This window comes from Phodopus roborovskii, unplaced genomic scaffold (genome assembly GCF_943737965.1).
Source record: "Phodopus roborovskii unplaced genomic scaffold, PHOROB, whole genome shotgun sequence".
Lineage (NCBI taxonomy): Eukaryota > Metazoa > Chordata > Mammalia > Rodentia > Cricetidae > Phodopus > Phodopus roborovskii.
Window position 1 is genome coordinate 237,514 of NW_026126416.1, and position 25,372 is coordinate 262,885.

Here is a 25,372-nt window from a genome sequence, read left to right on the forward strand (position 1 = left end):
CCCACTACTTACACAGTGAGAGTATTTATTCTGCCAAGACAGAGCGGCATGCTTTTGTTTTTCCCATTGTTTTGTTGATAATCACCCTGGACACATGAAGCCACAGGGGCCCCTGAGAAGTAAGATAACACTAATCATAAGTTGTGAAATGCTGACGTGCTATTTCAGAACATTCAGCACTACAGATTAGTCATTAACTCTCAGATGGTGCATCAACACTGATACATAGTATTAAAGAATGGGATGATGTAACAACTGTAACAATGAATTTTTATGAAAAAAAGGAAAAGGCTTTAAAGACATTGTATCAGTGTGCTATCAATGGGTTTTTTTTTTTTTAGCATCAGATGTTTTAAAATCACTATACATACAGACATTCTCATCATTCTAAGTATGTTTTGTAGATGTGTGCTTCTGTGGTCTTAGGTTTTATTCATCCATTTATGTTTCCTTTGGTCATTATTAGTCATAGTAATGCAAATGAATAGAAATGTTGCCTCAGCTTCATCCTATAGGAATTAAAGTCAAGCCTATGACTGCATCAATGCAATGTCCCACAAGAGTATTATGAGATACTTATAGAGTGAATATCTCATATCATTCATGGTGTCTTATTGAGTAATTGCTTATTGGGAAGATAAATTGTTTCAAAAATGATAAAGAAGTGAGATATAAATCCATGATAAGTTAATAGTTGTTTTTTCATTCTTCAGTAAACACACACACACACACACACACACATTAAAATTCACATAAATGCAAATCATCTTTCTAGAAGCCTGTGAAGGGCAGCGGCAGAGTCAGATAGGTTAAAGAATATCAACTCCAACTTTCAAAATTCTAAACTAGGAACTGGAGAGATGGCTTAGTAGTTAAAAGAATTTGTTGCTCTTGCAGAAGACCTGAGTTTGATTCCCAGCAACCACATAATAGTTCACAACTGTCTATAACACCAGTTCCAGGAGATCTAATGCTCTCTTCTGACCTCTGCAGGCACCAGACACACATATCATACAAATACCATAAGTGAAGACAAAAAGCCATGCACATATGTAAGTCTAAGGAAACTTTTTTCTTTAACTTTTTAAAATTCCAAACTATAGAAAAAAATAAAATAGATGAAAGGAAAATTTAATATGCTCCCCCAAAATAGTCATCCACAACATATGAACTAATGAATCAAAATGATAGTTCCCTGGGATTCACTAGCCAGTCAGCCCAGCCCAATTGGCAGGCTCTAGGCCAAGGAGAAACCCGCCTCAAAAACAAGATGGATAATTCCTGAGAAACGACAGTTGAGGTTGACATTCTGACCTTCATATGCACATGTATGTGTGTGCACCTGTGCATACACACAGGGGTGGGGGCAGGGGGAGTAAGTAGTAGTATAATATGATATTCTTTAGTCAATAACAAAACATTTGAGAAGCAAGCAGATCTCTGAGTTCGAGTCCAGCCTGTTCTACAGAGCACATTCCAGGACAGCCAAGACTACACAGAGATAACTTGTCTCAAAAAGAAGAAAAAAAAAAAAGGAAAAGAAAACTGTCTTTCTTCCATTTTACCTGGTGTCCTTCATTCTCACTTCTTGAGAAGCTTCCTTATCTACAGGATGAGGAAAGTAACAATATGTTTTTATGAGATTAAATTACTATATAAGAGAAACTTCATTCTAAGCACAATGCTTAGACATAGTAGGCACCCAGGAAGAGTCTATTGGTAGTAGATGCCCAATAAGTAATTCAAACAAGGTGACCAGAATGAGAAATGAGGTAGAGTAACTATAGAATAGAGCAGTCAAAGAAAACCAGGCAGAACTTCAATGAGACCTGAAAGATGGATAACGCATGAATATGCAGAGATGGATAGTGTAGTAGTGCAGGCTGTTTGGATGGAGTAATTGAAGGAAACATTCATCATACATGCTCAACCAACCTAACTAGAGCAGAAGGGTGGCTTTCAGTTTATCATAATGTAAAGCTGGAAAAAGAGCAGAGAACAAAGCAAGGCACTTGAGTAAAAACCTACATAATCTGTACTAATTCAGTAATAGGGAATAAAAGAGGTTAATGATTTTGCATATTATTTAAAATGTTCACACAAATTAATGGGATCTAATTAAAGAACAAAACCCAAGATAATATGAATATAATAAGAGTAACTGACTGGTCAGTTTAGAAACATGTTTATATTTGTCATGGCTCAGCCACATCACACTATTTCAGAGTGTCGTACAGAACTCTGACTTCCAACACAAAATGTAATAGTCAATCTATTTTTACCTAGTATACGAGAGTGTTTGGCCAACTGAGATCTGTAAACATAAGAACATGGTGCAACAGTAAACAGAAATTACTTAAGGAGTCAATTGTGTGTCTAGTCTTGAAAAGAAATAGTCTACAATACTATATCACTCTGATTATAGACCAAACATTCATCAAATCTCTTTAATCAGAAGAATGTGCCAAGTAATAATTAATACTTAACATCATAACTTACAAATCCTTATATATTTAAAGTTTTCTGAGATCCAACTTATAAGATTTTAATACTTGATAACTTTAATGACTAATTTCAAATTTGACACTTCTATATGCTTCAAGTTTTCTAACATTTTTATCTATGAATAGCTAATAGCTGTTAAAGGATGGCACTTCCATCCAGTTAGACTTCAATAGACACAAATAGGAAGTTTTTATCTTAGTAGAAATTCCCTTTTTTATCCTAAAATAAATTTTAATGATAAATGTAGAGAATTTCTCACACATCATCTTGGTCCTGCTTTTATTATTTCCCTCCTTTAAGATAAAGGCTATGATTCTCAGGATAGATAGAATTCAGGGCCATACCTTAGAGTAGAATGAGGGATAGCATTGCGGGGGGGGACGCAGGTACACAAAAGGGCTTTGACCCCAAAGCCATCCTGAGCTATCCAGTGGTAATAACAACAATAAAAAGAAATAGAAAATGCTACAAAACATATATAAATATATAGGTAAGAAAGCATTCATCATCTTTTACCAATGAAATTATAGTCTCTTGCAACTGGAAACTACAACACATATGATGGGAGAGGTCATTCTGTATGTTTCTCATACTGGTTAATAATAAAGCACTGTTGGCCAATAGGAAAGGAAGATAGGAGGGACTAGGAGACAAGGAGGAAATAGGAAGTAGTAAGGAGGAGTCAAGATGGAGAGTCTGGAGAAAGCAGTATGCCGCCGGCTCCCCGGTAAGAGAAATACATAGATCAGCAGAAATGGGTTAATAATTAAGGCAGAGCTAGCCGATAAGAAACAAGTAACAGGGCCAACAGCATTGTATCAAATACAGAGTCTCTGTGTGTTATTTGGGGCTGGCGCGGCCGCGGGACAAGACCGGGAGGAAGGCGGAAAAAACTGTACTCCTTACACACATATGCTTTGAGCTGGCCAAAAAGGAAACTATGGTCACCTGTCACTTCCCATCAGAACAAGGCAGTCTTTTACAATACCTTTGAGTCAACAACAACTGGAGGTAGGGAAGGGGTGGATTTGGAAGGAGGAGGAGGGGTTGAGTGTGATCAAAATACACTGTATCAAATTCAAAATAAAGATAATTAACATACAATTATATATAAGTGTGTGTGTGTGTGTGTGTGTGTGTGTGTGTGTGTATGTGTGTATCAGTATCCTCGAGTGCTGATGCACAGAGCGTTGTGCTCAGAACCCGTTTTCTGCCTTTCACTCAATAAATCTCAAGTTCCTGATAATAACTGAGCTCATTTAGAGAAACTAAATAATAGTCACAAGATTGAAATATATGACCAAAATATAATCAATTAAAATTCTGAGTTTCATCAGATGCATTTTGAAACAAGTTGCCTTAACCATAGGGAGAGAAAATCAATTTCTGCCATAAAAACCATAGAATATTTGAGGACAGGTGATTCTTTCAAGTCAAATATTCATGGTACCCCTCCACTCTAGTTTACCTACAGAGTCAACTTTACCTAGAGATAATAATTTAAAAATCCCTGCTGTTTTATTATATTTTTTATTTATTTGAGAGAGAGAGACATGCAACAGCTTATTCCTACCTTTAATCAGGGACTGCACCAAAGGCAGTAGCTATTACTCTACTCCATACAGCTCTATAAACTGCCTAGGGCTAAGGAAAGACTTCTGTTTCTGTCCAACCTGGTCCCACAAGACTAGATTTAGCACTGAGAAGCAGCAAACAGCCCTGCATGAGGTACTGTGAGGTGAGAGTACAGCCTCAACACAGAGCTCAGAGTGACCTTCCTAAGCCCACTGTAGAATACCACATCCCTCTCTATCCCTACAAACTGACTTTGTCTTTATTCTGATGGACAGAAACTCAGTAAATTATTGGCACATCCCTCATCTCAGAAAGTGGTGCCACAAGATAAAGGTCCAGTACTCCTGACTGTTGAACCAAAAGCAACCTCTTCACTGGTCCAGGCACATACTATCCTGTAATACAAACAATAAAAACTCAGAGGCAGATATTAGGGTTCAAGCTGAACACCAGAGAAACAAAGCAGCCAGACACTAGCTCTTACCTCTTCCAGAAATCCTGACCTCACCATGACTGGAGACTAAATCTCACATAGGACCCTTTACTTCTTCCTTATATATTGCTCTAGTGCTGGGATTAAAGGCATGAGTTCTGTTTCTCTCTTAGAGTGATTCACTCTCATGTAGCTCTGGGTGGCCTTGAACTCAGAAAGATCCATCTACCTCTGTCTCCTGAGTTCTAGGATTAAAGGTGTGTGCCATCACCACCCAGCTTCTATAATTGTGGCTAGTTTTGCATTCTGATCTTCAGTAGCTTTATTAGATCATAAACAATTTATCATCACACTATCCAATTCATTAATGGGGATTACAAAAGAGGGCTCACAGTGTGTCTGCAACCTAGTAAGATTCATCAGCACCCTTAATTTATATGACAGTTTAATCCACCATACATTGCTGCTGAGTTAAAGTCCCTCTTGAATGCTATGACTGTATTTTCTAATCCTCCAGTGTTCGCTGAGTAAATAGACTAGGATAGAAGGGGCTTGGGGAGCAATTAAACTGTGAATTTTAATCCTGTTGTGCACTAGGACCTTTATTGTAACTGACACCATCTAAGGTAGCCCAGTGGGTAGAAGAGAAGAAGGCCCAGTGATTGAGGTGAAGAACTCTATATCCTCTTGAAGAATTTCCTAAATCAGGTCCTTCTTTTATGCTCACTCTGTAGACTTCCACATCACTTCCAGAGCAGGTTAAGTGAGTCAATGCTTATATAATATGTTCAATTAGTGTTAAATTAGACATATTCTAGCTTGCATGCTGGCATCAGGTCAAATTCATAGTCACACTAAAGGCCTCCTTAAATTGATGTTTTCTTTTCTATCTCCTTTCAAGAATAAAGCCTATCAAAAAACACTTGTGATCAGAGAGAGATTGGCTATTTCAAAACTAAAGCCATCTCAAAGTAAGGGAGGGAGGCCAAAAAGCACTGAGAAGTCTGTGTCTCTGAAGACAATGGGATGACATTTTTTCTCCAAATAAAACACCATTTAAATGTGTGTGTGTGTGTGTGTGTGTGTGTGTGTGTGTGAACACACACATATATATGTATATATTCTAATGAGAGAAAAATATGCAGTATTTTTTCTTTGAGTCTTATTTCACTGAGCATAATGATTTCAAGTCATATCCATTTTTCTTAAGGTGTTGTGATTTTATTTTTCTTTACAGCTAAATAAAATTCCATAATATATGGTCCACATTTGTGATATTCACTCAGCTATTGATGGACATCTAGGGTGGAGCCATGTCTCAGCTGTTGTAGACAGTGAAATTGAATACATATAGACAAGCAGTTTGGGGTGATGAGTGATTATTCGACTGTACTTTATTAATCAGAGTGGACTGAATTTTAAACAATAGAAAGAATTGAACAGTACTGATTTATTTGTTTAAAAAGAATTCAGGTACTCAGGCTACGGGTGTGTGTGGATCAGCCCCTGAGGCTCAAAGTTTCTGCTGCCAGTAAAAAGATAAATTCTGGAGAACTGAAGATTGTTCCAGAGAAAAATAAAAACACTTTCAAAGATGACTTACAGTTGAGTATCAACTGTCTTTGAGGTTTTGTAGGTATGCCTCTTGAAGACTAGAAGCTCTTTGAATTAACAATACTGACTCATCTTTCAGATGAAGAGGGGAAGTGAACTCAAATTCCTAGAAATTCAATTTTGAGGTAAATGTTTCAAACTTAGAATATCCTTGTACACTTAGAACTTGAACAAACTGTAGGCAGGAGTCTGCAGACCTTACCTGCTCTTTTTTATGTAATTCTTGACATCAGAGTAAAGCTGCAGATAGTGGTTAACTCAGTGAGAGACTGTGCACTTGACACAGGTAGGACACAGGACCCATTCCAGTACAAAAAGAAAAAAAGTTAATGCTACTATGAACAGGCCAGGCACTCCCTAGCCTGATACTCTAGACAGCCCAGCATTAATAGTGTTGCCTTGATTACTCGTTTTCCTAATTCCTACCTACTTCACTTTCAAACTCTTTAACAACCTTTCCCCCACCTTCATTATTACCAGAGTCTCTTTTCTATTCCACTTGGAAGAGAAACTCCCCCACTAACCACCATTCCCCTTGTGTCTTTCCACCTGCCCCAACCATTGTTCCATTTCAGCTTCTTTGGAGATCAATCAGCTCTGTTTAGATTTGCATGGTGGTAAGAGCATGTAATGGTTAAAATTCCTGTGTCTGGTTTATGTCAGTTACCACAGTGATCTCCAGTCCCACCTGTGCTTTCACTGATGGTGGGACCTCATTCTTTCTTCCAGATGAACACCAGTCTGATGTGTACATCATCCTTTCATAATCTGATGAACACTGAGGTTGATTACATTAACAGTGCTACAATGTGCCCAGCAGAAGAGTTGCTATTTCATAGAGTAGTTCCAGATTTCAGTTTATATGAAATTCTATATTTCCTACAGTAACAGTAGTCTTAGGTGTAACACTAGTGTGGTAGGAAATGGTAGAATGATTATAGATGCCAATAATGTACATAATGTCTCAAAAAACCTAGAAGGGATGTTATGCTGTAGGATTGCAGATAAATGACTGATTAATGTGTATTTTAATCTGATAGACATTATGAAATACATATCTATACTGAAATATCATGTTACCCCATTATTGTAAACTACTTTATACTTTTATTTCTCAATTAAAATTAAACACAAGTTAAAATAATAACACAAGTAAAACAAAGTAATTTTTAAAATAATAAAATATTGTCCATCACTGTAACCTGATTCTGATCCAGGTTTTCCTCTTTATCTTTATCTTTATCTTCCATCAACTCCTAATGACTTCTCCAATCATTTTTGTTCTCTCTATCTATCTGTCTGTCTGTCTATCTATCTATATATTTATCTATCATCATCTGTCATCAATACTTTGGACATTTTTGGATTTTCATATCCATATGCCAACATTATTATTTTTCATTGCCCTTCACTTTTTCTGCCAACTATAGCTCAATTTCTTCATAGCAGATTACTAAGCATTACATTCAGCATCTCCAATCTTACCTCTCATTCTGCCTTAAATATGTTCCTGAAACCATTCCTTTCAAGATTGCTACTAATCAAGAAGTCGAGCCCATGTGTGGTTCTTGCTCCTCATGTTACTTTATGATATTGCAGCATGTGTCACAGGTTATCACCTGGTGTTTGAAATATCTCACCCACCCTCTTCATTTCCCTCTACCTCATGAACTTTCTTCAGTTTCTATAGATTACTTCTCTACTCCCTAGCCTCGGGACACCTGTTTCCTTTCTGTACTCAATCTGTTGGTAAGAACTCTGGAATACAATGCACACATGGGGATGTCCCTTCCCCCCTCCTTAATATTTATCTTTATCCCAAACTTTTATACTCAACTATCTATGTAACAACTTCATTTCAGATCTAATATGACCAACACTGAATGGCAGCCCCAGCCCTTACCCTCTACCTCACTCCCAAACTCCCTATCCCTGTAGACAGCAGCTGACTGACCATACCCAAGACCAGCATCAGCCTCGATGCCTCCTTTTCAATTAAACTCAAGACACAACCTATTGTTGCTTTCTTCTGACAACTGAAAACCTTGACCCAGGGAAGGTAAATGATTTGTTCCTATTTTTCAGCTAGCAAGGGATTGCCAAACCTCAGATCCTCTTCTTTCCAGTACTACAGCATGGGCCAGACCCTGAACCTTCATCTAGCATGGGCACTATTTTGAAAACGAGTCATCCAGTCAACTGTTTATCATTCTAAAGGTGGTGGAACCTGGGGGAATAGAACTAATAAATGAGGCAGACTAAAGTCTCATGCAATACCCAACTTCATTCAAAGCATCAGACAATTTATACTCTGAGAATTAAGGGAGTCACATGAGTAAAATACACAATGACTTGGTGCTCAGCAAGCATTCGACCAACTAACTGATCTATGTCTCCAACACCAGTAAAAAGACATCTGTTCTACAATGTTGTGAGCAAATTAGCATTGGTCAGTTTATCAAAGATTTAGTAAGAGGCACTTTCCCTCTGCCTTTAGACAAAATTAGCAGGCACCAAATTATCCCTATCACATTGTATAGACTACAGACACAGATTTTCCACTGCTCTTACCAGAAGTGAGCACCACAGACATCTTACAGTCTCCGTTACTATAACCCACTTGGCAACTGCCAGAAAATTCATGAGGTTTTAAAATGCTTATGACCCCATTCCATTCTCCCTGCTTCTGAGTCGCAAATGGCAAGATTACCAGATAGTCTCAAAGATGTTATCTGTATAAACTGTTTTGATTCTTTGCCCCAAATGTTTTTATTGCACATACTCTATGTGATGTCAAGACTCATCGTTTTAAGGGGAAACAGCTTGGGAAAAAAAAAAACCACTAAGTTCACTGAGTGTAAACATTGTTTATAAGCATTATAATAGGTTAGTTTCTTTAGCAGACACTATTTCCAGAGCAGTTAGTGGCCTGTCTAATGTTTTGGTAACATTTTATTTTTAAATCCTGGTATTTTCTTTTGTGATCCTTTAGGTTTTCATGAGATGGTTGTCTACATGTATTACAAAACACAATGAAATTCTAGGAGATTATGACTTACAAACTGTCATTTTGTCATTTTCATAACCCAGAATTTTCTTTTTCTTTCTGTTTTTTGAGGGTTTTTTTTTGTTGTTTGTTTATTTGTTTTGTTTTTTTGAAACAATGTCTCAACTAGTTATTTCTGGTTGGCCTAGATCTCTCTACGTAGATCAAGCTGAACTTAAATTCACAAAGATCTACCTGCTTCCTCCACTCCATGATAGGAATAAAAGTGTAACCCACTATGCCCACACTCAAGAATCATTCTGACACAATACTTTGAAATTCCTAAAAATATTTTGTTATAATTTTAAATTTTTATTACTACATCAAAGTCATTGCATGTTAGATATTCTCCTTTAACTTCGCATATATGAGTCAGATTCAATAATGCATGGACTGCTACAAGAAAATGAGAATATGAGTACACTCTTTTATTCAATTCTATCAGTATTTACATTAAATAATATCAATCGTGATCAATGTTCTTTCTTGGTTAAGGATATCTAAAATGCAGAATAAGTTGTTAATATAAATTTTGAGTAAGAAGATCAATTATCCAAATATATTAGGAAGTATTTATCAAGCATAGCACACAGATAATCAGAACTCTAAAGATATCTGTGACCATCAGTTTATGTAAACAAGTAACTATCTTTATCTTGCCACATGACCATATTTAAGATTCTGGCATTAGATTCCATCTTAAGTCTCAGTGCCTTCACTCTGAACCTCATCAAGGTCTGCACTAAAGCCATGTCCATCATTCACTTGTCACTACTTCTCTCCAAGATTTCTTTTGCTGTCCTTACAGAAACCTGGAACTAGGCACAGAACCTCCTCTAAGCCAGGGTTCTCAACCTTCCTAATGCTGAGACCTTTTAATACAGTTCCTCATGCTGTGGACCCCCAACCATAAAATTATTCTTATTAATACTTCTTAACTGTAATTTTGCTACTATTATGAATCATAATATAAATATTTTTGGAGACAGAGATTTGTTGGATAGGGATCGAGACCCACAGGTTGAGAATCACTGCTCTAAACCATTCCTCAAACCTGCCATAATTTCTGGTCACCAACTGCTTTTTACTGCCCTTAAGCACTCAACAATCCAATCAGAGACCAGGATCTATACCCAGACTTCCACCTGTAAATTTCCTCTGTTTTCCTTATGTTAATGCCTGAGACAGTTTGTAAGAACCTCTCTGTAACACTGATTTATACTTCAGCTCATCATACATGGAGACACTTTCAGAAAACTTTTAAAATAGGCATGTGGAATATTATGTCTGAAGATAGTTAAAAAAAAAACAGGAAAATGTTTTCCTTAATTTAGGTGGTTGAATAGATATGGGAATTCCTGAAGAAAAGTAATCTAGAAATGAAAGAACTAGGATGTGAAGCCTAAATTAATACTACGACATTCAGTAACGATATTTAGAACTTAATGAAGAGTCTACACCCCTTACCATGTGGGAAGCACATTCTCCTGGAGACAGATCAGTTCAAACTTGCACAGAGTTGATCTCAACAAGTTCTTACTGTGATGCCCAACAGAATTAGAACATTTCTTATCACTGGAGCCCTCTCAGTACAGAGCTCAAGAGTTTTAACTGGTGGCTTCAACTCAGTAAAAGGCTAGGTTCTCACAGGCAAGGGCAAGGGATGGCTGTGGGCAATGTTTATGGCTGACTTGGCCATTGTAACATTGTGTGCATGCTTTGGGATTAATTGCTGAGGAGAAAATTATAAATAAAGAGCTGCACCACTAGGGAACCAGGGCTGCTGACTTGGAACAAACGTAACTGTGACTAAGTTCAGTCATGGGAATTGTTTTGTCCTCAGACTCTGAGAAGCAAATATCTGATCAGATGTGGCATGAGTGCTATCTATGGTGAACACTCACAAGGTGAACAGCACCTCATCTGTTTCTAGCACCTACGCATCACTAACAGCACATTCCACAAGGAGAACACTTGGGTGAGTGGTTCTCAACGTGGCAGTCGCGACCCCCTTGGGGTCAGACGACCTTTTCACAGGGGTCACATATACGATGTCCTGCACATCAGACATTTACATTGCAATTCATGGCCGTGGTAAAATATGGTTATGGAGTAGCAGTGAAAAGAATGTTGTGGTTGGGAGTCACCACAACATAAGGAACTGTAAGAAAGGGTCACAGCATTAGAAAAGTTAAGAACTATTGTCTTAAGGTAACTGCAGCAATATCATTTCTATGCTGAGATATTATTGAAAACCCAGTGAAGCCAGACATAGTGGCACATATATACAATCCCAGTACTTGAGAGGCTGAGACCAGAAGCCCACCTGAACTATGTATGAAAATCTGTCTCATAAATACACCAGGGAGAGAGAGACAGAGACAGAGAGAGAATAGTGCCCAGTAAAACCACCATGCTTCCATGACAGCAGTGTGAACCTCCAATTCCAAATGAAAGAGGTCACAATTCTCTTTCATTATAAACACAACACCTCCTAAACTAATGCCTTCTCATAATTATTTATGTTAATTGCAAGTAAGTAAAAATATCTCCTAAATAAAAAAAATGCCAAATGGAAAGAAATGTGTTATCTGTAAGAAATATTTCTTACGTTTTGCTCCCATTGTCATGATCATGTGTTAACTCTTAGGTTTGTAGGAAAATTGAATCATAAATCAACGCTCTAATGTAGAAAAAAAAAAAGCTAAGAGAATAGAGCCATGATTTTCCTCGGGGAGTAAACGGGCATACAGGAAGACTTCTAAGGCAGTATTCCTTTTAAAAATCCATGTGCTAGGCACAAAATGCATACAGTAGCTTCTTAGCTGGTTCATCCTTCTAAGGGAGGCCTTGCTTTATCATGGGACAGGGGCACTTCCTGTTTCTCAGTTTGGCTGCATCATCAGCATATCCCTTATCAGCTATTGGGAATGTCATAATGCTTCCTGACTTGGTGGTCTCAGTGCTGAGCTAATACAGCACAGCAGCTGGAAAGGGAGAGATTTGGGACAGCACAGAGGCTGCTGTGCCAGGTGTGTGTTTATTTGGGAGCATCAGTGTAACTTTCCAGTGCAAAGGGCCTTCCTCTAACCAGAAGAATATAGTCAGTTTAGGTCTGTGTAACACAAATGAGCAGATATTGCTTTCAGAACAAAGGGTTTCAGTAGTCACTGATTTCTCCGCACAGTGTTGGGTTTTGGTTTCCATGGCGACCTTGCAAGTGGAAAATTATAACACCAAAATATGGAAGTGTGGCCTAGATGTATGAGGCTGGAAAGAGAATTGTCCCAAAGGCACCTGATCAAAGCATGTATGTGCACAGGTGCACAGGCATGTGGAGATTAGAGGTGCAAGGAAAAACAATAGACATCAACCTCGGGCTTCCACATGCAAGGGCATGCACCTATAGGAACAGTACACACATGTGCTTAGAGAGTGTCACCCAGGCAAACCTTCCAATACACAGAACATGTTGTACACTATTAACAGGTGGAAATTTTGTGGCTCCGTTGTCTCTAAAGCACAGTCAAGCTCAGCCTGACGACAGCAGATGCTTCCAACAATCTCCTTTCCTTCCTTACATAAAGCATAGTATAAAATAATCAATACCAAAAAAGCTGCAAACTGCAGTCTATTATTTAAAGTCATTACCATGTTGGGGAGGGAACAAATTAAGACAGAGTTTAATGACACATGCGTTTGAAATGTTATAATGAACCCCATTATTTCACAAACTTTTAAAACAAAGAATAAATAAATGAATTGGTGCTAGAGAGACAACTCAGCAGTTGAGAGCAAATACTGCCTGCCCTAAGTTCAAAGACCTGAGTTCAGTTCCCAGCACCCACATGCCAGTTCACAACTAACTGCTACTCCAACTCCATGGGCTCTGTTGCCCTTTTCTTGGCCTGTGCAGGCACTTACACTCATGTGTACACAATCAAATATAGACACACACACACACGCACACGCACACGCACACGCACACACACACACACACACACACACACACTAATTTAAAATAAAATAAATCTTGGGGAAAGACATTGGAAGTTGCCTATGCCTCAGTGGGGGACCCCACACGATGCACATTTGGGCAGTACTAACTAGACTTAATGCATTTTTTAATGACATAAAGATGGCAAGGAAATATGTTGCAAGTCAAGGGAAGCTGGAGGAAGGGAGTGGAAGACAGATATGACCAACATATGTTGTGTGTTTGAAATATGAATATACACATGCATTATATAAATAAACATATGAATTAGTAGAATGGAAACAAGAAGCTTAATTTTATTTCAATTTTCTGTCTGTCTCATTGAAGAATTCTAATTTACTTCAAACCAAAGAACTGAGTGACAAATAAGGCATATCTAATTAACTGCATGCAATTAACAAAACAAGAAAAATATGAGTGTAACTGCAGCTTGCACCTAGAGGTCCCAGTCTAAGTCTCTAAGAGCACCCTGTGCATTAATTGCTAATACATCATAGCGGGATGAGCTGGAATGTTCAGCATCCAATTCATTCTGCTCTGTGCTGCCTCAGAGAGAATGAAGCAGCTCTAGAAGAAGCACACACTTAGGGTTCCTAGGACAACCAGGAAAACATTTGTATGTGCCCTTGGACTCCATGTATTCACAAGGACGGGTAAACCCTATTTAAGACAGCTCTTAAGTCAAATGAAAACCCCTGACATATACCCCCAGGCACCAAAGACTACAGTTCCCAGCTCAAAAACTTTCTACAACATAAATTCCTAAAGATTTAACTGCATGTCTCAATCAGTGCAGAGAAAGTATGCCTGTGGCCTTAACTATTGCCACTGAAACACTGATTCTTTTCCAGGAGTAGGGAGATAGGGGATGGTGAAAGGGACATGCAGCGTCACTGAGAGAGCATTTTCCAAATGGTTCACACCCCACCTCACCATACCTCAGGGGCTGGTGTGCATGCCCTGAAAAGCAGGGTGTAAGATGCATGATGGAGTGAAAGCAGCAGGAAACTCCAGAAACCTACTCTGTTCCCATACTCTCCTGCATTTAGAACTCTTGAAATACAGAAAAACCCACTTAGAATTCTGTGAAGACGGGACTCCTGACGGAACAAGTACAAACAAGATGTTCCGCAGAAGTCTGTGTTCCTTACCGAACCAACTGTTTCCTGACCATTGTCCTCACATGTTTGTTATTTCAGAACAGGAAAAGTCACTCCAACTTTCTCACTTGCCTCTCACATTCTAGCCACCAGAATGCTCACAATATTGACTGTAGAATTCCCCTGCTTAGACTGTAGAATGTAATAGAGTGCTCTGAGTTCTTCCTCCAAATTGTATTTTCTTTACATAATTCTGTTCATTCATTAAAATAATAGATACTTTTGGGATGCTACCTATTAGCAATGTTTGTCAGAATTTATTAACTCTCTTTCGTCCACTTGTGTAACACAGCTCTCAACCCTCAGTGTTACTTTAATATACCTCTCTTTTCTCTCTTCTGATGGAGATAGTATAAAATTCATCACCCCCTTGGGACAGCATCATTTTCAGTCTCCTTAAAAACTATCTGCTCAGACTACATAATACTGTGTGTGTGTGTGTGTGTATAGTATGTGTTGTTTTCCATTTAAAATTTCATCATACTATGCACTTATTACGTCTGAGAATGTAGCTAAATGATAGAGCATTGTGCAGCATATACAAGACCCTAGACTCAATTTCTAGTACCACAAAACAAACAAGCAAAAACAACAATTACCCTTGTGAAAACTAGCGGTATTTACTTCCATGTATAAACAGGATTTTGATTCAACCCTGGTGGCACAGGCACATAATTCCAATTAATTACAGTTTCTATGGAGGCTGAATCAGGAGAATTAACTGCAAGTACAAAGCCAGCCTGACCTACTTAATGAGACCTTATCTGAACTAATGAACCAACTAATCAATCAAAAAGAGGGTTGGGAGCAGAGCTCAGTGGTAGAGTCCTTGCTTAGCATGGAAGAGGCAAGGAATGGTTTTCAGAACAATCTAAGCATCTTAATTTTGCAAAAGATCTTGGCAGCTTTACCCTCAAGTCCTGTGAGCACTAGCTGACTGCAACAGCCTCGTCTTGTTAAACTCATTAGAGTTTTGAAACTTGATCACAGGTTAATTTGAACGTTTTTGTGACTCTGTACATGCCACGTGTTGTAATTATGGTGTCTTCTCCAGTTTCTTTGTTAAAAAAAAAAAAAAAAGTTAAAAGTGGTTCTTCAAAAACCAACCCAAATTCTTCTTTCTCTTCAGAGGCATTATTGTTCTGTAATAACCTGTTTTAAAACACATCTTTTTCCTTATCAACTGGAACTGCAGTGCCTGTATTTCACAGGAGACATCCCTGATTGTTGGGAACAAACTATAAAGTCTTGCCTGACTCCAGAACTGCAGATGCAGCATCCACCCTTTCCAGGGAGGGCCATCAGTGAGCTTAGCCCTACTTTAAAACCCATGCCAAAAAAAAAAAAAAAAAAAAAAAAAAAAAAAAAGGTGTTCAGGATCAGAGAATCAGTTATTTTTTTCCATTGTGTCCCGTATTGCAACACTAGACTCACTGTGTGATGGTTGAATATTAACACCCAGGGAAAAAATTCTATCCTGCAATTTCCATATGTTTAATACCATAGATCCCTCCTTAAATGCTGTAGGGGTCAATGACAATTTGGCAAGAGAAAGATGCACCTGTCTTATTCTTTATATAAAAATGAATTCCAAGTGAACTAAACATTTTAATTTTGTAATAAAATTGTGTCAGTGATTTGGACAAATTCATGCCTGAAATTGCAGCACTTATTAGGATCAGGCAGGAAGGTCATCCCTTTAAGGCCAGCCTGAGCAACATAGTGAGCACAAGAACAGTTTGAGCCATGCAGCAAGACTGTCTTAAAAACAACAGTATAAATAAAAGTAGGACAAATGTAGTGATATATGCCTTTAGTGCCAGACTTAGAGGCCAGCCAGGGCTACTCAGTAAGGTGTAGGGGTGTGTGTGTGTGTGTGTGTGTGTGTGTTGATTTTTACTTTGGATTTTTATTTTGTTTTGTTTTCTTTAAGAAAGAGACATAACATGAAGTTGGGTGATTATATATAGGTGTTAAAAGGTGAGGAGGCTGGAAAGAGTTCAGGGAGGGAAAAGAATCTGATGAATATATATACATATATATATATGTATAAATATAATATATATAAGAAAATAATTGAAATGTATATGAAAAAATTAAAATTTAAAAGACAAAATTGAATGTAACACAATAATTCTTTTTTAAAATCCTATAAATGGAACTGCCATAAAATAGTTATTTTCTGGTCATGACATTGTACGCATGAACTCACAGTAACTGTGACTAAATGCAAAAGATCAAGACAGCAAAATCCCAGCTGACTGGGAATTGGATGGTTGAGGAAGGGGCTCACAAAGTCCCACCCTCAGCTGAGAACTACGGTGACTAATGGCTACCCAGGGGAGGAGGGAGTAATCTACTAGCTTAGGATGTGACCCCTGACAAGTTGTCCATACACGAACTGAAAGCACTAAGTAGATTCGGAGCATTTAAAAGAATACATATACTTGGGAGAAAAGAAGAAGAGAGTCATGGGTTGGCAGGGAGGGAGTAGGAGATGGATACAATCAAAACATATCCAAGTATAAAATTCTCAAACAATATATAAAGGATAAATAATATTTTTTAAAAGGTTCACCTTTGCTAGCAATCATGGAAATAAAAATTAAAACTACAAGGAGACATGATGTAAAAAAACACATAAGAGCAGAAGAGCATATTTAAAAGACTAGTAATCCCAAGGACTATTTAATATAAAAACTAAGAACTCAGGACTGGAGAGACATCTCAGCAGTTAAGAGCACCGGCTGCTCTTTCAGACATCCTGGAGGACCTGAGTTCAAATCTCAGCATCCACATGACAGCACAATTATCTGTAACTCCAGCTCCAAGGGATCTAATGCCTTCTTCTGTCCTCCATGGGCACTAGGCATGTGTGGTGCATGAACATATATACAAGTGAAGCACTCATACACATAAAATAATAAATTAATTAATTTAAGACTTTTATTAAAAGAACTCTGAACTTTTGGTGGGAATCTAAATTTGTGCAAAGCCTATGGGAAACAGTTTAGAAGTGTATAAAAGGTGTGCTTAACACACAACCATAAAACTCCACTCCTAAGTATATGTCTTACAGTGGCAAATTCAGTAACAAAATCACCTTTGTCACATTCCTAAAACTATGTTCTTCCATAGTCATTCTTTCACAACCATACAGTGACATTTTGCAGATAACACATGATGCACCAACATGCTAAAAAAAAAAGCAATCGATAGAATGATTACTTCTAAAAAGAGGTGGAATGTGAGCAAAGAAAGACCCAGCAGGTAATAATCATATCACAAACTGTATGTCTTGATTTGGATAGCACATATATTGGTGCACATACTCTTATTTAAATTTCTATGACTGAATTACTCCATAAAAACCAAGTCAAACATAAATTAATAAGGAAGCCATCAAACCAAAAATAAAAAAAAAAAAAAAAAAAAAAAAAAGAAGGAAAAGGGGACAGAAAGAAAGGAAGGGAGGAAGAGACCGAGAGAAAAAGGGAGGGAGGAAGGGATGGAGGGAGGGAGGGAGGGAGGGAGGAAGGGAGGAAGGGAGGGAGGGAGGGAGGGAGAAGGCACGAAGAAACGGAAGAAAAAAAAGAAAAGGACCTATGGTAGTTAGTTTTTAGGTTTTTTTCTGTTGTCAACAAAACTTGGGGGATGGGGTTTCAATTGGTCAGTCAGGGATTGTGGCGGTCTATCTGTGTGCATGTCAATGGTGGTTGTTTTGTTAACTGATGTGGGAGGACCATCCTATAAATGGGCCCTATGATTTCCCAGGTCAGAATCCTGAGCTGAGAAAGTGAGCTGAATGGTGGGCATTAGTGCATGTATTATCTCTGTGTTCTTGACTGTGGATGTGAATAATTATGAGAAGTTCCTGCCTTGATTTCCCTGTTTGTAACCTGGAATTGTGAGCACCTTTCCTCTCACATTGCTTTTTACCACAGCAACAGAAATGGAAGTAGGGCAGAACCACATAGGTACAAAATGTTCATTGTTAGCTTTTCATAATTCTCTTTTCTGGGTTACACATTAAGAGATAAAATCTCCCATTGTGTATTTATATAAGCAAACTATATTTACTAATCTCACATTATTATGTTGAAACAATAATCCTTACAGTAATTATAAATGCTTCTGCTATCGCCTTCAGTCTTTTGGAGTCAAGAAAATGAAAACATTTAGAAATAATATGTAGCTCAACAGGAAATAAAAAGCATAAAACCCTGAGAGGAGTATAGACTTTGTTTTCAGTCATGTTTATTAAGCACCAGAGTTCTCCAAAGAACTACAAATGGCTAATGAATATTTTTTTTTTTTGAAACTGATCAATATCCTTGGACATCAGGAAGATCCAAATTAAAACTACTTTGAGATTCCATCTCACCTGAGTTAGAACCAAGAAAACAACAACAAATGCTAGAGAGACTGTGGAGAAAGAGGAAACACTATTCACAGCGGTAGGAATGTAAACTTATGTAGGCACTACGGCAGTAGATGTGGACCTTTCTCAACAAACTAAAAATAGATCTGTCATGTGATCCAGGTATACCATACCAGATTGTATACCCAAAAGGCTCTGTGTCCTATGGCAGAGATAGTTTCTCATCCATGTTCCTTGCTGTTCCATTCACAACAGCTAGGAAATGGAACCAGCCTAGATGTCTATCAAGTGACTAATGAATATATAGTAGTAGATGTGTGTGTGTGTGTGTGTGTGTGTGTGTGTGTGTGTGTGTACATATATACGTATATTGTTTGTATGTGACACACACATATATACACACAATAGACTTTTATTAAACCATAAATAAAAAAAATGAGATTGTGAAATTTGCAAGTAAATTATTGGAACTGGAAAATATTATGCTCACTGAGATAATCCAGGCCTAAAAAGACAAACTCCACAAACATGTTCTCTTTCATATGCAAATCTTTGTTTTGAATTCTTAGACTAGTGCCTTTAACTTGGAGTACCTATGGAAGACAGGAAGCTATGCAGAGGCCTTAGGGTGAAGCAGAGGCCTTAGGGAAGGAAAACAGTAGCACACATGAGATATGAAACAAAGGGTAGAACACGGGGTTGTAAAGTTTAAGCAGAGAAGAGGGAGGGGAGAAGGACCAACCAAAACTGCAGATATATGAAAAACCCTCATGCAAACCTACTATTTTGTGAGTATATCAAAAAACATAATTAAAAGATTAACAGAGGCATCTGGCAGGTGGATAATGCTCCTCCCAAAACTTCTTAAATAGAAATTCCAGTATCTGTCAAGGGTTACTTTTCTTTGAATTGTTCAAGGATATCTCAGAGGCCCCCAAAACAAAACAGGTTACTGCCATGGTTCTTGGTTTCCCACTAAGACTAAATGTTAAGATCCTATAGTTGAAAACCGCACACACTTTAGGTGCCTGATACAAAAAAATAAATCCAAAATGGAACTGAGGTAGTGTCTTTGCTCTGACCACCTTTCACAGTGCCAGAAGTTTCTATGCAAGTTGTTGGGAAGGGAAAATTCACCAGATTTACCAGTTATGCCAGCAATTTGCCTGGCAAGATATGCCCACAGGTGAAAAAGTGGCATGAAAATTATGGAAGTAAACAACCACCTGCTGATTAGACTAGAAGCCTGTTCCATTAGGAGGAAACTCATGCCTAATACTGTAAACCTGGCCCAGAGTCTGTGGCTATGACATCATAGGCTTGGGAAGACTCTGTTATGGTTGTTTTGCTAAATGTACATGTGGTCAAACTGCCTTCTAAATAATAATTTTTATACCCCTTGATATTTTTTGTCATGTGTGGTTGTTATCTCTTAGAAGCCTATTCTTTTGTAATGAGAGTGGATCTGGAGGGGAGGAGAGGTGGGGAGGAACTGGGAAGAGTAATGGGAGGGGAACTATAATCAAGATATATTGTACAAAAAAAAATCTGTTTTCAATAAGAGAAAAGAAATCAATAATGAAGTCAACTACAAGTTCATCTTCAGTTTTGTATCACCATGTGCTAACAATTATACACGATACCAGTGATAAAAGACTCATTTCTGGGCATGACATGGTTATGGTCTACCCTTTTGATAGGCCATACTTTATTATCTGAAGCATTCAGAGTTGTCTGACTGTATTTCCATAAAATATTCTTTGTATACTGTATCTAAGTCCAAAGCAGCTGTATGTGACTGAAGTAAAACACACAACATGCTAGCCATTTCCTTTCTGCATTTAGAATCATACCTGAAAGTAGATCTCAACACTGATGGATACTGTACAAACTCTCCTTGTCTGTTTCCCATCATCCAAATTACTACATGACTTTTCTGCCTTCTTCAGTTTACAATATTTCTGGCTAGTACTCTCACTAGCCTCTAATGAGTTAATGTGATTCACTGGGCATACAAAAGAAATTTGATGAATACTCCCTTATTTTCCTACCTTAAAAATATCTTCCTACCTAAAACTCTTTCTTTCTGTTCTAATAAGCTAGCTGCTCTATTACCTCATGCTTTGCCACCCTTCATGAGTTGCTCAAGGACTGATGTGTTACATAACCTCCTATCTTTCAGTTGGATAATTACACATAATAAAAATGGATGGATGATTGGATAGGTGGAAATTTGTCCCTTTGTGCATAACACCTTTACAGCTACAACCTTATTTCCTGCTTCCTTGGCCAACAAAACACTTAACATACCTGGAGTCCTTCTCTCCATTTCCTCACTACCTATCAACTCGACCTAACTGAACTGCCACCATTTCATAAAACTGTACTAAACAAGATCACCAACAATCTACTTAATATCCAATCCAACATAACATCTCACAATAGCACTTGAGACATTTCTTTGCCTAATATCTGTTCTCAACTCACTTATACTTTTTGGCACAACCTTTATAGTTCATTTTCAAAAATACACCTTTCTAGGTTTAGCATCAGCTTTGTCTAAATGGCATTTGATTCTATTTTATCATATCCCAAACTAAGTGTTCCATCCCCCTTACATGCTCTCCCATCATCTTCCAGGACAAAGCCTGACCATACCCCAAATTATTATCTAGTTCTTGAATATCCTGTGCAGTACTGTGTGAGTTAAAGTCTCACCAACAAATGCTTTGAAAGCAATGGTATGTTCCTATTGATGGGAAATGCTGGACAGAGGTCCTATTCTTGAGCACAGTGTCTGGATGATAAATTTGCACCTGATGTAGATATCTAAAGAACAGCAAAGACAGTAAAACTTTGGTCTCCCCAGGTCTCAGAAATGACTCAGTAGCTCACAATTAATCTATCTATCAGACTCTCAGTTTGTATCGATTTGGTTTGTGGAGAGAAATTTGAAATAACCTCGTTAAGCTATGTATGGAGAATCCATAGGTTCATGTGGAAGCACCATATCCTAATTCATATTGGACCAGCCATGAGCACAGAAACAAGGATAGATATACACAGATACATCTTTCCACTATGTCAAAATTTATTGGATAACAAATTTGAATGGGCTGGCAGTTCTGACAAGAACAATTCATTGTATAATCCAGCTTACCTTGGCAATCTGGATGAATCAAATATCAGCTATTTTATTCCAATCTCATTAACTCTCATAGTATTCTCTCTCTCTCTCTCTCTCTCTCTCTCTCTCTCTCTCTCTCTCTCTCTCTCTCTCCCTGTGTGTGTAAGAATGAATTCAAGTTAAAGAGGATACAGTAGAGTACAAAAGGTTTCAGAAATGGGCTGATCAAAATTCAGTTACAGTCAGTATTGATACCCATTAGCAAGGAAGAAGCTGTTGCTGTCAGGCCGTGAGAGTCAGGATTAAAAATGGAAAAGGGCAGAACCCAGTCTAAAGCAGCAACAGCTGGTTTAAGTCCAGATGGGCAAGCAGAACGTGGACCATCAAGAAAATGGCAGTTGAGTAGGCCAAATCAATAGCAGGAAACCAAGTGAATCTACGGAGTTCCTGGCCTATCAATCTTTGATGCACAAGGGTATGAGATGGTAATCATCTGACTGTTAGACACATAGGGTACCACTTTATGGGGGACAGATGAGGGAGTTATACTCCTTCCCGGGTCTGACATGTCCAGTAACACCTTGAACATGGCTTTCCTGGTATGATTCTAATAAACCCATGTACCACTACTGTAGCAATTCACCCTGATAAATTTGTAGAATAGCATCCTTTGTACTTCCAGGAATAAGTCATTATCAGTCTGTGCAGCATGGTTGACATTGGGCAAAAAAAGTTGTTTCAGGTCCAGCCTGAAGCCCAACGATCCTCTGCTTTCAAAATGGAGTTAAAAGCTGGTTGTAAAACTATTTCTCAGGGAAAGGCACTTCCTAAAACAATACTGTGTCATATAATTTGGAGTAATGTAGGGGTGTAGCATGATCTGAAAAGGATTCCAAGGACATGATCTGCCTCACACTGGCTATTCAATAAATAGTTTTGAATGTGTAGCTAATTTAAATGCATTAATAAACTCAGAGTTACCAATAATGAGTCAATGTCACCTTAAGGAAAGAAATCAAATTACTTCCCCTTGGTGTCATTTAACCAAAAGTAAGTCCAGGCTTTACCTCTCTACTTCATTGTCCTTTCTGTCTGTTGTATGAGTCAGATTCTGTGCCTGCCCTGTGTGTCTGTGGGTGGCTATGTCCCTAACAAAGGACCTTGCTCTATATTTATTGGATAGCACAGAGAGCATCACATGTGGAAGGAATGAGAGATGCTTTACAGAAATCTTAGGCAATGTTTTATAAGAGATTAAAGCAGACTCTCAAGATAGCAAACAGTACTACAATCACCATTGTTAATCAAGCACTATCAAGTAAATTCAACACTTATGGTGGCTATTCATTTTGTAAGACTACTTTCGGGCCGTTTGCTTTTTCCAGAAAATGATATACATGAAAACACACGTGCATCACAGGCATGGAAGAGTACATAACTTAGTATTACAACTATGTACTATCTTTGGTTATAAAAGTTCATTACACGAGAAAGCTAAGGCAAGCAAGGTTGACTTTTACATTGTTCTTTTAAAGGCATGTTAAACAAACAGGATGAGTACACAATAAGACAGCAGTCTGAAGACTTATATCACCTCAAATGATATTAACTTTGGCTGTGAGATTCAATAAAACCTCTGGTACCTTAGAGTATAAAAGGTATTTTTTTATCATAGTACATTGCCATGGAATGGATGAATGTGTTAAGTCTCAAACCTTGGGACCTGGAGGCCAGGTTCCCTTTGATATGTTAAAGAGGTACTTCAGACATTTGTCCCAGAGTTTGAGATTTAATGGAATAGAGATTATAGTGAAATACCTTATTTGCATAGGTATTTCTTGACTTTATTATTAGAACCAAAACACTTTTAAAGTGGTATAGTATAATACGCCCAGTTCTTTACAGTAAAGTTTCACTGTCTTGCAAACCAATAGGGCTTTTCCACCTGAGCACTGTTGACATTTTGCATTAAAAAGTTGCCCTATGATCCACTGTATGTCCTGAAGGGTCTTTGGCGTGTCATTGAGTTCTACCACCAATGCCGCAAACACATTCTTTTGCACTTCTTGTTAGTGACATTTACTTTATAATACATGTCGTGGTTTTGATATAGTTTATTACAATAAGATTAAGCAAAGAGAGAGAGAGAGAGAGAGAGAGAGAGAGAGAGAGAGAGAGAGAGAGAGAGAGAGAGAGAGATTGGCTTGGAGTCCTGTGGAGTAGAGTAGAATAAAAAAAGAAGCTTGTGAGGAAAGAACAGGTAGGTATGCCAGTGAAAACATCTCCAGGCACTGCCAAATACCCTCCCATACAGGGAAATAATCAGTCTCAGCTGAGAGCCAGTTCTTTAGGTGTCTCCCTTTTCCAGTCTATTAAGTATTAATTTTAGAATGTAACACAGACAATGGTACCATAGACTCTTAGTTACTCCTGTTACCTTCTGAACCCTACCTTTATCCTCAGGGGTCTGGGGTCATTTAGACGCAATGTCACCAAAATCAGACTCAGTGGAAAGGGAAAAGAAACAAAACAAATACCCCAGTTACACACACACACACACACACACACACACATACACACACACACACACAATCTAAACAACAACAGGGAGCATTAGAGGTGCAGAGAAAGTGGGTGCTTATTTTATGTCCAAGTTAAAGCTAAGTCATTCATGCAGTGTAAGCAGGAGAGAGAAGAAAGCCGTGAATGATTTTCAAAGTAAAGCATGGACTAGTTCAACTACAGTGAATGCTTCTTTGTAACAAGGAGTGATAGGATCAATGGGTTTTACTTGATTGTATCAAATGTTCTTCTTTTTCAAGTGCATTTTCCACTCTACCCCTTATCTCAAACCACCCCTCCTTTCATTCAGATTCACTGTAATACAAAACCATGCAACAAAACTCAATCACGCATTGCAATTTCATAAATGCTTTCTCCTCTGCTGATAGATTGGTCTTTCTGTGAGTATTTTGATATCAACTTTGTAATTGTGGGAGCATTTGATCTTGCAACTCTTTCAGGGTATACCATTTAGAAGCTTTGTGTCTCCCTAACGAGTCTGAGCCTGCAGAGACTTGGCCTGCCCACTCAGGATCCCACTCCCTCCACTGGGTATGTGGAATGTCTGGCATGCACACACAGACTTTATCTGGATGCATGGTTAATGAACACTAGTAGCTCAGAAAATCAGTCTGCACAGATGAGAAGGCAGAGTTAATTGGGGATCATTTTTTTAAAAAAAGAATTTCGAGAAGAAAGTATTCTTAACTCATTGACTCTAAAAATCTTTTTGAACCAAGTTTAAAAACAATACATATGGGCTTTTAGAATTTAAATTTTCTATAAATGTATACACTATTTAATGAAACAATTAAACATGATCACATAATTGACATCAAGTCCATGGTGGAAAGATATGGCAACAAGAACAGGAAGATGAGAGCTCACATAAGCATAAAGCAGAGAAAAGCAAACTGCCAACAGCACGAGGCTTTCACCCCAAAGCCCACCCCCAGTGAAGTACTTCCTCTA